Here is a 13,596-nt window from a genome sequence, read left to right on the forward strand (position 1 = left end):
GGAGAGGGTGGGAGAGGGGGAGAGAGAGGGACACGGTGGGAGGAGGCGAGGGAGATGGTGGGGGGAGAGAGAGAGATGGAGAGAGAGAAATAGAAATGTGAGTGGTGCAAGGAGAGAGACAGGGAGAGGGTGGGAGAGGGGGAGAGGGTGGGAGAGGGTGCGAAGAGGCAAGGGAGAGTGTGGCAGAGAGAGAGTGAAAGAGAGAGAGGGAGAGGGAGAGCGAGAAAAAGATAGGGAGAGAGAGGGAGAGATAGAGAGAGATAGAGGGAGGGAGTGAGAGAAAGATAGAGAGAGAAGGGGAGGAAGAGAGGGAGGTAGAGAGAGGGAGAGAGAGGGGGAGGGAGATAGAGAGAGAGTGGGTGAGAGAGAGAGATGGAGAGAGAGGGAGAGAAAGAGGGAGAGAGATGGTGGGATGGTAGAGGTAAGGAGTGAGATAGAGGGGCATGGTTGAGAGAGAGAGAGAGAGAGAACATTGGTCTAGATTATGCAAAGTATAGAATATTTTAGGTAATGAATCATGTTTATCACCCCCTTACTTTAAAGTAGTCATAAATCTAGTTTTATCAAAATATGGACATAAATTAAATGTTACCATGGACGGATTTTGTTTTGAAATGTACTTATATTAGTACATAATAATATAATACCAAGGATAACATTTTATTTTATGTCTCTTCTCTAAAACAATTAATTGCTCACATTTTCAATGCCTTGACTAAGGTTAGGTTATTTGAATTATAATTTTTATCATTTATTTCTATTCAAAATTCCTGAATATTGTAGAAAATATAATTTTAAAAGAATAAATATAATGGTTATTTAAAAGTAGACACTTTGATCTAATTTTTTTTTTAACAATTTTAACATTTTCCTCACCATTTAATGTTGTAGGAAATACAAATAGGAGGAATATTTGTTCTAGTTTATGAGTCTTATTGATATTATTTATATGATAATATGTGATATACAGTTCTATTAAATGTTATATAAGATAATTTTAAATGTTAGGAGACACAAATTCATTTTTTTTAAAGCGTTCATACTTCCTTTATAATACATATTCATTAAAAACTAACATAGATACATCATAAATCCTAATTTATCAAGCGGAGAGGATCAAATACTTGTTGCAAACCTTTCTTGAAGCTTTTCACTGACAAAAAGGCTTGGGCCTTGAAATATTTTATCCCTCTCGGCTTGATAGATATGGATTAAGATAGATATAGGTTGGTTGAAAATCACAATAAATTACCTTGTATGGTCTCTAAATTTTTGGTGGAAATATTTATTTAAATTAAATGTAAACAATAAACTTGTTAAAAAATAATCAATATTATTTAAAAATATTTATATTATATTCACTTTAAAATATTTCAATAAATATAATTAAAAAAAGCCTAAATATGTTTCCCAAATATCTTTGAAGGTGAAATCAATAACAAGAAAAATAATCCTCACGATATTCCTCCATAAACAGACTAGTGCTCACCCAGATAAATTTAAATAAACTAAACGAAATGAAACCCTAATTTAAAATAAACAAACTTCTAATAAAATCCACACATTGTAGGCATTTCGTTGTGTATAGGTATCTTAGAGTCATTAATTAAGTCACGTCATTCCTCTACCAAATACTTAGACTTATTCAACTACATAAATTTACATTAAGTACATAAAATTACATTGAATAAAATTATAAAATGAAATTATAATAAATATATATATCCACGAAGAGGATCATGTTTCTCAAACAAAGTGAAATTGAAAACAACATTATTTATAAACAAATAAATTAATTAAAACACTATTTCTTTTTTTCTAATTAGAAATTATTAATGATCTATTTAAACAAATTAAAATAAAATTACTTAATATAGGTGTATTTCCTATTAGACACATACATGATATGAAAATAAAATCACTCATGATGAAAAAAAAGCCACATGATTTCCATTTAAAGACTAATGAATTAAATCTAACCACATATTTTTTTTCTTCTCATCTAAAATGCTTAATAATGGATCCAAAAAAATTACAACTCCCTTGTCGTGTTCTTTTTTTATGAAAATTCTAAGTGAAAATCAACTAAAAATTTAAAGCCTAAACAAATACAAACTTTAACATTAAGTTGGAAAAATATGAGCGTGAATTCATGGTTCTCTTAATGGAAGTCAAGCCATAAATATTCATTGGCAAAAATGACAGATGCTAACTCAAGAAATACATTTTTTGATAAACAAAAATGAGAATATTAATAAAAATAATAAATAAATGAAATGCTTGTATGAATATATTGATAAGGAAAATTGATGAGGCCAATTAATCCCTTCCTAATTCCATCCCTTCACCCTCTCTCTCTCTCTTACTCTTTATAAATCTTGCTCTCTCTAGCTCTAACTCTCTCTCTCTCTCTTTCTCTCATTTTTTCCTCTTTGTCAATATCTCAACCTCTCATTCTTCTCTCTCTCTCTCTCTCTCTCTCTCTCTCTCTCTCTCTCTCTCTCTCTATTGTTGAATTCCTCTTTCCTTCCATCTCTCTCCCCAACTCTATTATAATATCTCTTTTCCTCCCTGTCTCCCTACATCTCTTTTTATCACTCTCTCAGTTTTTATCCCTCCCCCCTCTCCCTCTCTCTCTTTCTCTTTCTGTCTCTTTCTCTCATTGTCTCACAATATTTCTCTCTCACTCTTTCTTTGACATTGTATCCTTATCACTCCCTCTCGGTAAATATATTACCCTCTCACTCTTCCTCTTCCTTTCTCTCTCTCCCTCTCTCCTTCTCACCCCCTCTCCTTTCCTCTTCCTTCCTCCCTCTCCCCTCCACTCCCTTACCCTCCCACTCTCCATTTATCTGTCCCTCTCTCTCTCTTTCTCTATTTCTTGCTCATTCTCTACCTCTCTCTCTCACCTTATCTCCCCAATTATCTCTCTCTCTCTTGTCTCACTCTCACTACCTCTCTCTATCTATCACTCTCTCTCTCTCTCTCTCTCTCTCTCTCTCTCTTACACCACTCTTTCTCCCTCCCTCCGTCCTACTCTCTCTATACATGTTCTCTCTCTAACTCCAACTCTTACTCTCTCCTCACTCTCCCTCTCCCTCTCTCTTTTTCTCTTCCTTAGTCTCTCACTCTCTCTGTCTCCCTCACTCTCTCTATCCCCCACTATATATCTCCATCTCTCTTTCAATATTTCCCTCTCTTTCTTCCCCTCTCTCTCTCTATTTATCTTTCCCTCTCTCTCGAAACATTTCTCTATGTTTCTTCCTCTCTCTCTCTCTCTCTCTCTCTCTCTCTCTCTCTCTCTCTCTCAATATTTGGCTCTCCCTCTCCCTCTAGTTTTCACTCTCCCCCTTTCTATCATTTGCCCTGCCCCCGCCACCCCCCTCTCTCGGACATCTCTTTCAGTCTTTCATTTTATTACTAGATTTCTCCAACATCTCTTTCAGTCTTTCATTTTATTACTAGCTTAATAATTTTGATCTTCTTATTTTATAATATTTCATTTCCTTTTACATATTATATTCATTCAATTTTACATAAAATATAGTTATGAATTTATTTAATAATAAAATATGAAATATATTTACTAATTTATGTAAATATAAAGAATACATAACCCCAATTTTGTTTATATTTTTATAAATAAAAGGGGAGCATGTTAAAGAAATCCTCATTTTTTTTATTTTTCTAATTTTAAATTATTAATGATATATTGAAACAAAGTATAAATCCTATACAGTCTTCGGTATCTTGTCAAAATTACAAGAGGAAAAAAGAGTTAAGGGTTCCATAATTGTGAGAAAACTTTAATATGACAATGGACTGATCTAACTATAAATTCACGACTTTCTCCATGGGAATCAATCGATACAGATCTATGGGCAACGCTGAGAGATGCTAGCTCAAAAATCTTATTATGCAAGGCCCTAATATCCTGAAAGAACAATAGTACATGGTAATTTTCTAGACATAATATAATAAAAAAATATAAGGTATCTACTAGCATAGAGCCATCTTTAAACACAAATCTAACATGAGTAGACACAGATCAAATTTCATGTGCAGACTTTTTTATAGTGTAAAATACAATGTGTTTGCTTAGTGTTTAAATTGTATTTTTGAATGATAAATAGAGTATACATATAGGAACAAATAATCATTTTTATATATACATCACATGTACATCTAGACATTTTGTCAAGCAAATTAAAGTAGTTTTTGTTATTAAATATATTTTTAAGTATATGTCCATATTAATTCTTGTTAAAATATTTTATTGATAACCCACATTGAATATTTTTTTTATATACAACATTAGAATGGTTTATTTTAGAAAGTATATTTCTATATATAAATATATATGAAGTTCATATGCACATAATTTACTTAAGATAGATCTTGAAATAGTTTGTTTAAATTTCTTGCTGAAATATTTTTGAAAAGTAAAAGATTTAAAAATGTTACTCATATATTTTTTTACTTCTATTCATTTATTTTTATGATAAGCTACATTATTTTTGTCTTTAAAACATAATTTTAAATTTTAAATTTTATTTTAAAAGAGACCAACCAACAAACAAACTTACAAATCCCGTCATACATGGCTTTAGAATAAGCCTCTCTACTAAACAAGCTTGTTAGTTTAATGACAATATTACTTCAGATTATCAATAAAGAGGAGACTTGTCTAAATATATTGTGAGAAGAAACTAAAAGGCACCTCGACATTCCAAGAAAGTTAAGTTTCAAATCTTCATTTCTATCGATTTACAAATCCATCCCTTACCAAGTAAGCATAGTTGCGGAGAATGAAAGAATTCTTAGAATTAAAGCTAGATTCTAGGCTTAACTAAAACTCACAAGAATGGCTTCATCTAAATATAAATACATAAATGCATACTTGTTACAACCTTAAAAAATGTGTTAACCCACACACATAAGTTATTGTAGTGGTTGTATATGGTCTACTTAAAAGGTTTTTATAATCTTTTCTCTTTTTGCATTTTCTGAAGTTAGTTGATTATATTATAATAATTGACCAATAGATTTTAGTTCTTTCTTCATTTTCTCATATTGTTATTTATGGTTTTTTTTAGCTTATTATAATTTGATTTTTCTTTCTAAATAAAATATATTCTTATTAAAATACACTGCGTGCCAATCCAAATTTTATCATACTCTACTGCTTCAGTACATACACTGCGTGCCAATCCAAATTTTATCATACTCTTGCGTGTCTGTATTTCTGGGAGAACTTTTGGTACGCAACATTTGATCTTGTTCACAAGCAACGCATCTCTGCACCGGAAAATGAAATCGTAAGATAATTTTACTTCGCTACACAAAATTGTTACGATAATTTTACTTCGCTACACAAAATTGTTACGATAAGTATTATATTGTATTATGGAACCGTTGAAACGAATTTAAACTCACATGCGCAAGTAGTAGTTGCCCTATGTGACAGGTAACGAGAGTAGAGGGCGGTTGGATAACATCCAAAAACGAATTTATGCCAAGTAATGGGCGTGTGTAGTTTGTTATAATCTCTAACATATTCTATTACCGTAGAGTTTGTTATAGGCATATTCGCACAAAAGCATATTCTCTGACAAAAACAGCATATTACAAGAAAGTAATTTATCGAACTTGAATAATGGCCATTTTTGTTTATATTATGGAAACTATGAAAACTCTGAGTTGCACTCTGATAATGGCCACTTGCATTTATATAATGAAACCATGAAACCTTGGAGTGGATGAAACTTTCAAAGGGCCTTGGAAGGGAATATAGCCGTTGAAGGAAGTGGGAGAGGAGCGCCAAAGTGGGAGAGGAGTGCCTTATTTGCAAAGGGTGAAAACCACAGAGCTCTTTACACGGGCGAAGAGATGATAGATTTCATTATACAAAAGGGGAACACATGTTAATACTAAAACGCCGTCATCATGTGGGTTTCTGGGCAGGTTAGTCCTGAGGCTCAAGGCAACGCCTGCATCAATATGCAGTGGCTATTCCGAAGTAACAATGGGCAACCATTAACATCGAGAGACACAGTGAACCCGATTCTGATACCCTGCGACGATTTACGCAGCGGTTCACCATTCCTGTTCGCAGAGGCAAGTGCAAATCACACGCAGAATTACAATTGCAGTATGTGGGAAGTCTGTCGTGCGACCATGTGCTCTCCGGGATTTGAGATGCCTATTCCCATTAAGTTCGTGGACGGGCAAACAACAATTGTGGGAATAGATGGAGGGTGCGTGATGAACAATCCCACAGCGGCGGCCATTACTCATGTGTACTCATGTGTTGAATAATAAGGTTGACTTTGCGTCTGTTAATGGGGTGGATGATATCTTGGTGTTGTCCCTGGGAGCGGGAGCAATTGATTGTCAATAAAAAAGTGCGGAATAGTGGAATGGGCAAGGCAGATTATGAAGATTATGAGTGAAGGAATTTCAGATATTGTGGATCATGCAGTCAGCGTGGCTTTTGGCGATAGTCCACAAAACTATGTAAGATTGTAGGTAATTTATAAAGCAACGCATGTAAGTTTATCAATCACCGTTCACCGTATGCGTGGATGGCATCGAACTCCATTTATATGGTATAATTTTAAGCTCTACGGCATCGAATTCCATTTATATGGCATCGAATTCCATCTATATATATCATTATTTTCTGTCACTTTGATTGCGTGTTCATTTCTTGGTACCGTGTTCATGTCATCTAATGTTGATTTCTCAGATGAGGTCAATGGAAAAAAGGAGAGACGAGACTATAGTAGGATGTAAATCTTTCAACATCTTTCACCAGACAAATTGGAGCTACACTTATATGTAATATTTTCCAGACTCATTCAATATTTTCCCTACAATGGCAGCATGAATGTGCGATGAATCTGGTTTAATCTAGTTTAATAATTCAACTACTTTGCAGTTTAATCTGTTTTAAGGTACTTATCATATTTTTTATTATTTTGTATCCTTATTCCATTAAATTTTTATTGGTTTTACGCTAATTTACGTTAAACTGCTTGTGGAATTAAAAGTTGTTTTTATTTCTGTCAACTTAACCGGAATATTTCATTAGTTGATTGACTCCCAACACAATTTTTTCCTGTGTTTGCAGAAATAGAAAACTTACCTTTATTCTTAATTTAACTTTCCTCTACTATGCAACCTAATTACAATTTTCACCTTGACTATTTATTAAATCTGGTTTTATAAATTTCAAAGCTAATTACAAGATCTGTAATATTATTAAGCTACATTACAAATAGATCTGTAATATTATTAAGCTACATTACAAATTATTGTTGTAATACATATATCAGCCATATCCAATTTTGTAAGACAGATATTTTGCTTTGTTTTATAGCTTGAGTGTATAAATAATTTCGTACAAATTAACTCACTTAACTTCGAGTAAATCTCTCCGTAATACTGGAAGTTAAATCTTCTTGTACATCCTGAGCTAATAAATATACATAAATCTCAGTGTACGAGATTCGATATGTGAGGAGGACGTACAACGGTTCTCTAACCTGCAAGGACACCTTCTCTCCATTATTCCTTGTTATTCCTTGTCTCTATTATTCCTGGTTATTCCTTGTTGTATAGATAATATTTATGGATAATTCCTTCCGCATCTATAAATAGTATTTACGGATAATTTTGTTCTCACATTTGAAATGCTGAGCACTTGTTTCAAAGTCTTGTTTGTAATTATTTTTCTACAACTATGGATAGCATTTATTTATACTTTTACTGCTTCATTATACTTTTGTTCACACATTTAAACACAAATAACAAGAAAAGCTGAATGCTTACAATTTCGAAAGACCGATCTGGTATAATGGTGATCAAGTCTAATTAGATTAGAAATACATCTTAACTGGGAAGGTATTGGTCATACATAGACTATTTTTGTAAATTTGTGTTTGGGCCACCCTAACTTGATTTGCTCCAATGTCGAGGAAGCTATTTGAAATTTCATTTGAGAAGACATAATTAATTATTTATATTGCATTTTTTTATCTAGATTGTTTGTTGAATTAACATTCAAGTATTGATAACTGAACTATCATTCACTGTAAAATAATATGAAAATATGTAAGTATCCTAACTAGTATAAATAAAGAGAATGAAATGATATGTAATTAATTTCCTTTTTTCTATGTTTTTCTTAGGAGGATGAGGTGGAGGAGGAGGAAATAGGTAGAGGTTGAGGAGGCTGAGGGGGAGAGGAGGCCAAGGGGGAGGAGGCATAGGAGGAGGATGCAGAAGTGAGGGAGGAAGCTAAGGAGGAAGAGGCAAAGGAGGAGGTAGAGGAAGGGGAGGAGGAGTGGGAGGTGGCGAGAGAGGAGGGTGAAGAGGCAGAGGGGGAGGAGGTAGGGGGAGAGGCAAAGGGAGAGGTGGGGGAGGAGGAAAAGGGAGCGAGAGGAGGTGGAAGGGGTGGAGTAAGAGGGAGGCAAAGGGAGAGGAGGTGGAGGAGGTAGAGTAAGAGGAGAAGAAGAGAGAGGAGGAGGAGGGGGAAGAGGAGGAGGAGGAGGAGGGCGAAAAGGCTAAGGTTTGGGGGGAGGGGGCGTAGAGGAGGATGGGGAGGTAGCAAGACAGGAGGGGGAAGAGGCAGCAGAGGAGGGAAGAAGAGGATGACGGGGGGAGAGGTAGAGGTGGAGGGGGGGGAGAGGTAGAGTTGGAGGGGGGGGGGAGAGGTAGGTAGAGGCGGGGGAGGAAGGGAGGGTGAAGGGAGAGAGGAGAAGGTTGAGGGGGAGGATGTAGTTGAGGAAGAGGAGAAGGAGGAGGGGGAAGAGGGGGAATATGTAGAAGAGATGGAGGGGAAAGAGGCAGAGGAAGGGGTGGGGATGGATGGGGAGGCAGAGGAGGAAATAAAGGAGGAGGAATGGGGGGATGGGGAGGTGGAGGAGGCAGGGAAGGAGGGAAGGGGGGAGAGATAAAGGTGGGAGGGGGGCAAAAGAGAGAGTGAGGGTGAGAGTGAGAAGGGGAGAGAGAATGTGAGTATAAGGTTGGGGGGAGAGAGAAAGAGAGAAGTAGGAAAAGAGAGATACAGACAGGGAGTGGAAGATAAATTTGGGGCAGAGAGAGGGGGAGGTTGCATGTGAGAGAGAGAGGATAACGAGGGCTACGAGTGAGAGAGAGGGGGAGGGACAAGGGTGAGAGTTAGAGGGGAGAGTGATCAAAGAGTAGAGGGACAAAGAGAAATAGAGAGAGGGAGGGATATAGGGTGGACGAGAGAGGGAGGGAGGGAAACAATGATGCAGACAGAGAGGGCATGAGAGAGAGAGAGAGAGAGAGAGAGAGAGAGAGAGAGAGAGAGAGATGTGGGGGTAGAATGAGAGGGGGGCAATAGGGGAGGTTTGATGTCACATCTCTAAGAATTTTTTTTTTTATACATGTATTTACCAATCATAACACCAGCAAGTATTTTAATATAAATATATCTACAATTGCAATTACTTTAATATACACCTTCATTTAACATATAAACTACAGGTACTTAAATTTATATATGTCTATGCTTAACATATAACCCGCAGGTACTTCAATATATATATATTTACCCTGACCTGTATCCAAAACGTATCTTTAATATATATATATATATATATATATATATATATATACTTAATGTACAAGCATCATGCTCATTTGATTTTCATGCGTTAATAGATATGCGGGTTATGAAAAGGGCATTCACAACCTATACCTTAACAACGTATATTTCAATCCACCTAACCTTGTCACGCTAAAGGAGAAGTATATGAGTTTATAAAGTCGCAATGCTTTTGGTTGTTAACGTTATGGAGTGTACACGGTTTACGGTGAGGTGTTCCAACAGGGATGTATGTACATCCTACACCTAGCCACCATCTAACCACAACTCGGCACGGTCTTCATGGCCTGCCACAGTGTACCCAGGTGCCAGCTCGCTCCGTTCTTTACTACACTCGTACTTGCAAGGGGTATGTGGCTTGATCCGGCTCATGAGGCCATGTGATGCATCGGGGACGGGAATCTCGGTCCCAGTGCAATGGCTTCCCGCCTCTCTTCAACGGTGGAGATTTCATCTTACAATCCAACGGTGGAATGGTTTGACAGGGTTTACGAGGGTTATAATTTCTTCCCTACAGAACCGAGGTTCATTTGCACCTTATTCTCTCGGCTCATCCAGCCCCTCTGCTATGGTAATTCCGGGTTCGATTTCGCCATCGTCTCGTTTGCGTTCTTCCTCCCTGAAGGTTACACAGTGCACCTCAACACTGCAACAGGTATTATCCCTTAACTCTATGGAGGCTCACGACATTTTTAATACAGTTTTGTTTCGGTTGTTTGCTGTTCGAACTTATGATGAATTTGTTGGTGATCAGGGCATGCAGCCGGGGTTGTTCCACCTGCTTCTCAACCGTCCGTCAAGACTAAGCCTGAAGGCTTGAACCTTCCAGCGTACCAGGTGAGTCTTCCACACTTAACCTACTACGTGTATCATAAAAGGGTTCCATTTTCAAAGTTTTGAACGGGTTATATTACGTTTGAATGCAGACCCATGATCGATGAGGTTTACTTACTTGGACGCCGGGGTATCTCTCCACTGAGAACCCTCCCAATGGCGTTCGGTACCTCTCGAGGTCTGGCTAATTTCTGTTTAAATGGAAGTACTTCGGCACACGTTTATGTTCTGTTATTTGCTTAACATGCTGCCCCTGAGGCATGCATATCTTGGTCTTATTTTCCTGTTATACATTGTAATATTGGTCTGGCCGTCACAGACCTGGAACGACAGTTCAAGTAATTTATTGGGTTTCCTGTGTTAATAGTTGAACAGGGTTTCCTTATCCGTGATTCCATCACATGGATGCTGGGTTTTGTTATATAACTTATGAACTGTACAATATATGTATATCATTGACTGCGCATATCATGCATGTCTTCTGTGTTGCCGTTCCCTTACAGTGGTTATTAATAGTTGGACTAATACTATCACTCTGCCAGTTTAGTAGCAGCATGGTCAAGAACTATATATAGTTTTGTTTACTGTTTCCGGACGCGACTTTGATATTGTTTTGCTGGTCTCCGTCCGACTAGCTTCGGACCAGACGCCCTTGGTTAACAGAATATTATGCATCTGTTTCTTTATATATTAACGGTGAATATATGCATTACAGGGTTGTATTTTCCCATGTAACATGTACAGTTCTTCCTTTAATGATTTCGATTCCGTTTCTTGCTTTATTTGCACATCAATAAGCTTCGGAGATTTAGAACTGAATGTATTGTCAGTTTCTTTTATGTTATACGTTTTCTATGATAAGTTCTGTACTGAATTAACTCATCAGTTTTCTCCTGTTCATAATAACATTTACTTCTAAACCGTTATATGATTATCTCCTGCCTCCTGAAGGGTTAACCGACCACAGTCGGTGTTTACTTCTGTTATCATGATGTGTCTATCCGACCACAGTTGGTGCTCGATGCTTCGGCCGAGTGTTAACTCATTCCATTTCACTGTTTTGTATATGCTCGTTTGTTTAAGACTTCATCCTTATCTGTAGCGCCATGGCTATGCCAGCACGATACAGTGCCGCAGACACTCTAATGAGGCTGTGCTAAGGTGGTTATTACCCACTAACAGGTTACGCCTCTCAGCCTATAACTGCCTTTTCTGCTATAACTACACCCGTGTAGTCGAATAACATATGCAATGCTAGCTGGGATGATGAAACCCTACTACAAGTTTACGATAATTAATAACAGAATCTAGAATCTAGGGTCCAGACTCCTTAACATCTACTTGTAATTTTACTGTGCATATTAACAGTATTTCAACAAGCTAGATAAAATCCAGGATCACCCATAGTAAGTTTCACAGTATATTCATTTTCAGTCAGTAACTTGTCAACTTGGAAGCATACCTGATTCACCCGAGTCAGAAGTAGTTTCACAAGCAAGTCACCTATTTGTTTATTCAAGCTCTCCACCCAGCCATGAGATCCATCCTTCAGACGGAGTTCTCCCCCCGAGCCATCCTGCAGGCCTCCAGCCCTCAACAGGATTTGTGCACTCACGTGCCAGGTTATCTGGTCCTAACCAGACTTAACCCTCCTTTTCTTCTGCACTTTTTCTCTTCTTGGAAAAAGATTGTCTATCCTCTCTCTGTCTGTCCTCACAGCACAGAGTCTTTCCCCCCATCCAGGACTTTTCCTCATTCCTGGGAGGTAGTTTCCTTCAGTTATTATAACTGAACACTTTTCTTTAAAATTCACCTCATAGAGGCTGCCAGCAATTCAAGAAAGTATTTAAATTACTTCAAATGAAATAGTTTATCCAGTCTTGTACATAACACATAACAACAACTGTTTACTGACTTTTACCACAGTAGCTTTTCATTTTTTTACATAAATTGGGGTCATCACATCTCCCCCTCCTGAGGTTGGACATCGTCCCGATGTCTGTTTCCCATAAACAAGTTTGGGTAAGCTTCTCTAAGGAGTTCCTCGTCCTCCCACGTGGCCTCTTCCGGCCCATAGTGCTGCCACTGCACTTTAGCTTGGAAAATAACCCGTTTCCGCAGCTGCACTTCTCTCCGGTCGAGAATGGTCAGTGGTTCGACCAGAACCTCGCCTTCCGGTTCGACCTGCAAGCAGCAACAACTTTAATTATTTTCCAGTTTTTAAAGAACGTTTATTTATAGTGACCAGATTACTTCTTACCCGAATATTCTGCCATTGAATCACATGTTTAGGATCGTATACGTATTGCTTTAATACGGATACATGAAACACATTGTGGATCCTAATATGGCTTGGTAAGGCAAGCTGATAAGCTACCGGCCCTACTCTTGCCAAGATCTGGAAGGGTCCGAAGTAGCGAGGTGCCAGTTTAGCACATCCACTCCACTGCAAGGTACTCCTTCTTGGTTGGATTCTTACAAATACATGATCCCCAACTTGAAATTCCTTGAATCTTCTCTTTCGATCAGCGAAACTTTTCTGCCTGTCCTGAGCGGCTTTTAAATTGGAACGCACCTTCTTTACCATATTCTCCATTTCCTGAAGCATATCAGGGCCAATTCGCAATCTGTCCTCTGGTCCACCCCAGCTTGCGGGTGTGCGGCACTTCCGCCCATACATAACCTCAAAAGGACTCATCTGCGTTGAAGAATGATATCCATTATTATATGCGAATTCGACCAGGTGAAGGTAATCTTCGCATTGGGTTGGCTTCATCATAACGCAGGCTCTTAGCATGTCCTCCACAACTTGATTCACTCGCTCTGTTTGGCCATCTGTTTGGGGATGATAAGCTGTGCTAAAGTTCAGTTGTGTTCCCAGTTCAGCAAATAATGTCCTCCAAAAGGTTGATGTAAACTTGACATCCCGATCAGAGATAATCACCTTCGGGAGTCCATGCAATCTGAATACATTCTGCATGAAAATATGAGCAATTTGTACAGCTTTATATGTCGACTGCACAGGTATGAAGTGTGCTGCCTTACTCAGCTTATCCACTACCACCATAGTGGAATCATTATTTTTCTTTGTTTTAGGCAGTCCAGTTATAAAATCCATGGAGATC

The 13,596-nt window shown here is 37.7% G+C and overlaps 1 long non-coding RNA gene across 1 annotated transcript; it reads left to right on the plus strand.

The window, feature by feature from the left end:
- The first annotated feature begins 10,160 nt into the window (after positions 1 to 10,160).
- Positions 10,161 to 10,437, plus strand: LOC149237891 (uncharacterized). The gene is made up of 2 exons (XR_016245321.1): positions 10,161 to 10,292; positions 10,392 to 10,437. It is a non-coding gene; the product is annotated as an uncharacterized LOC149237891 (long non-coding RNA).
- Positions 10,438 to 13,596: the final 3,159 nt, after the last annotated feature.

The sequence above is a fragment of the Pinus tabuliformis genome, chromosome 8 (assembly GCF_031772625.1).
Source record: "Pinus tabuliformis cultivar Carrire ecotype Pingquan chromosome 8, CPIR1, whole genome shotgun sequence".
Lineage (NCBI taxonomy): Eukaryota > Viridiplantae > Streptophyta > Pinopsida > Pinales > Pinaceae > Pinus > Pinus tabuliformis.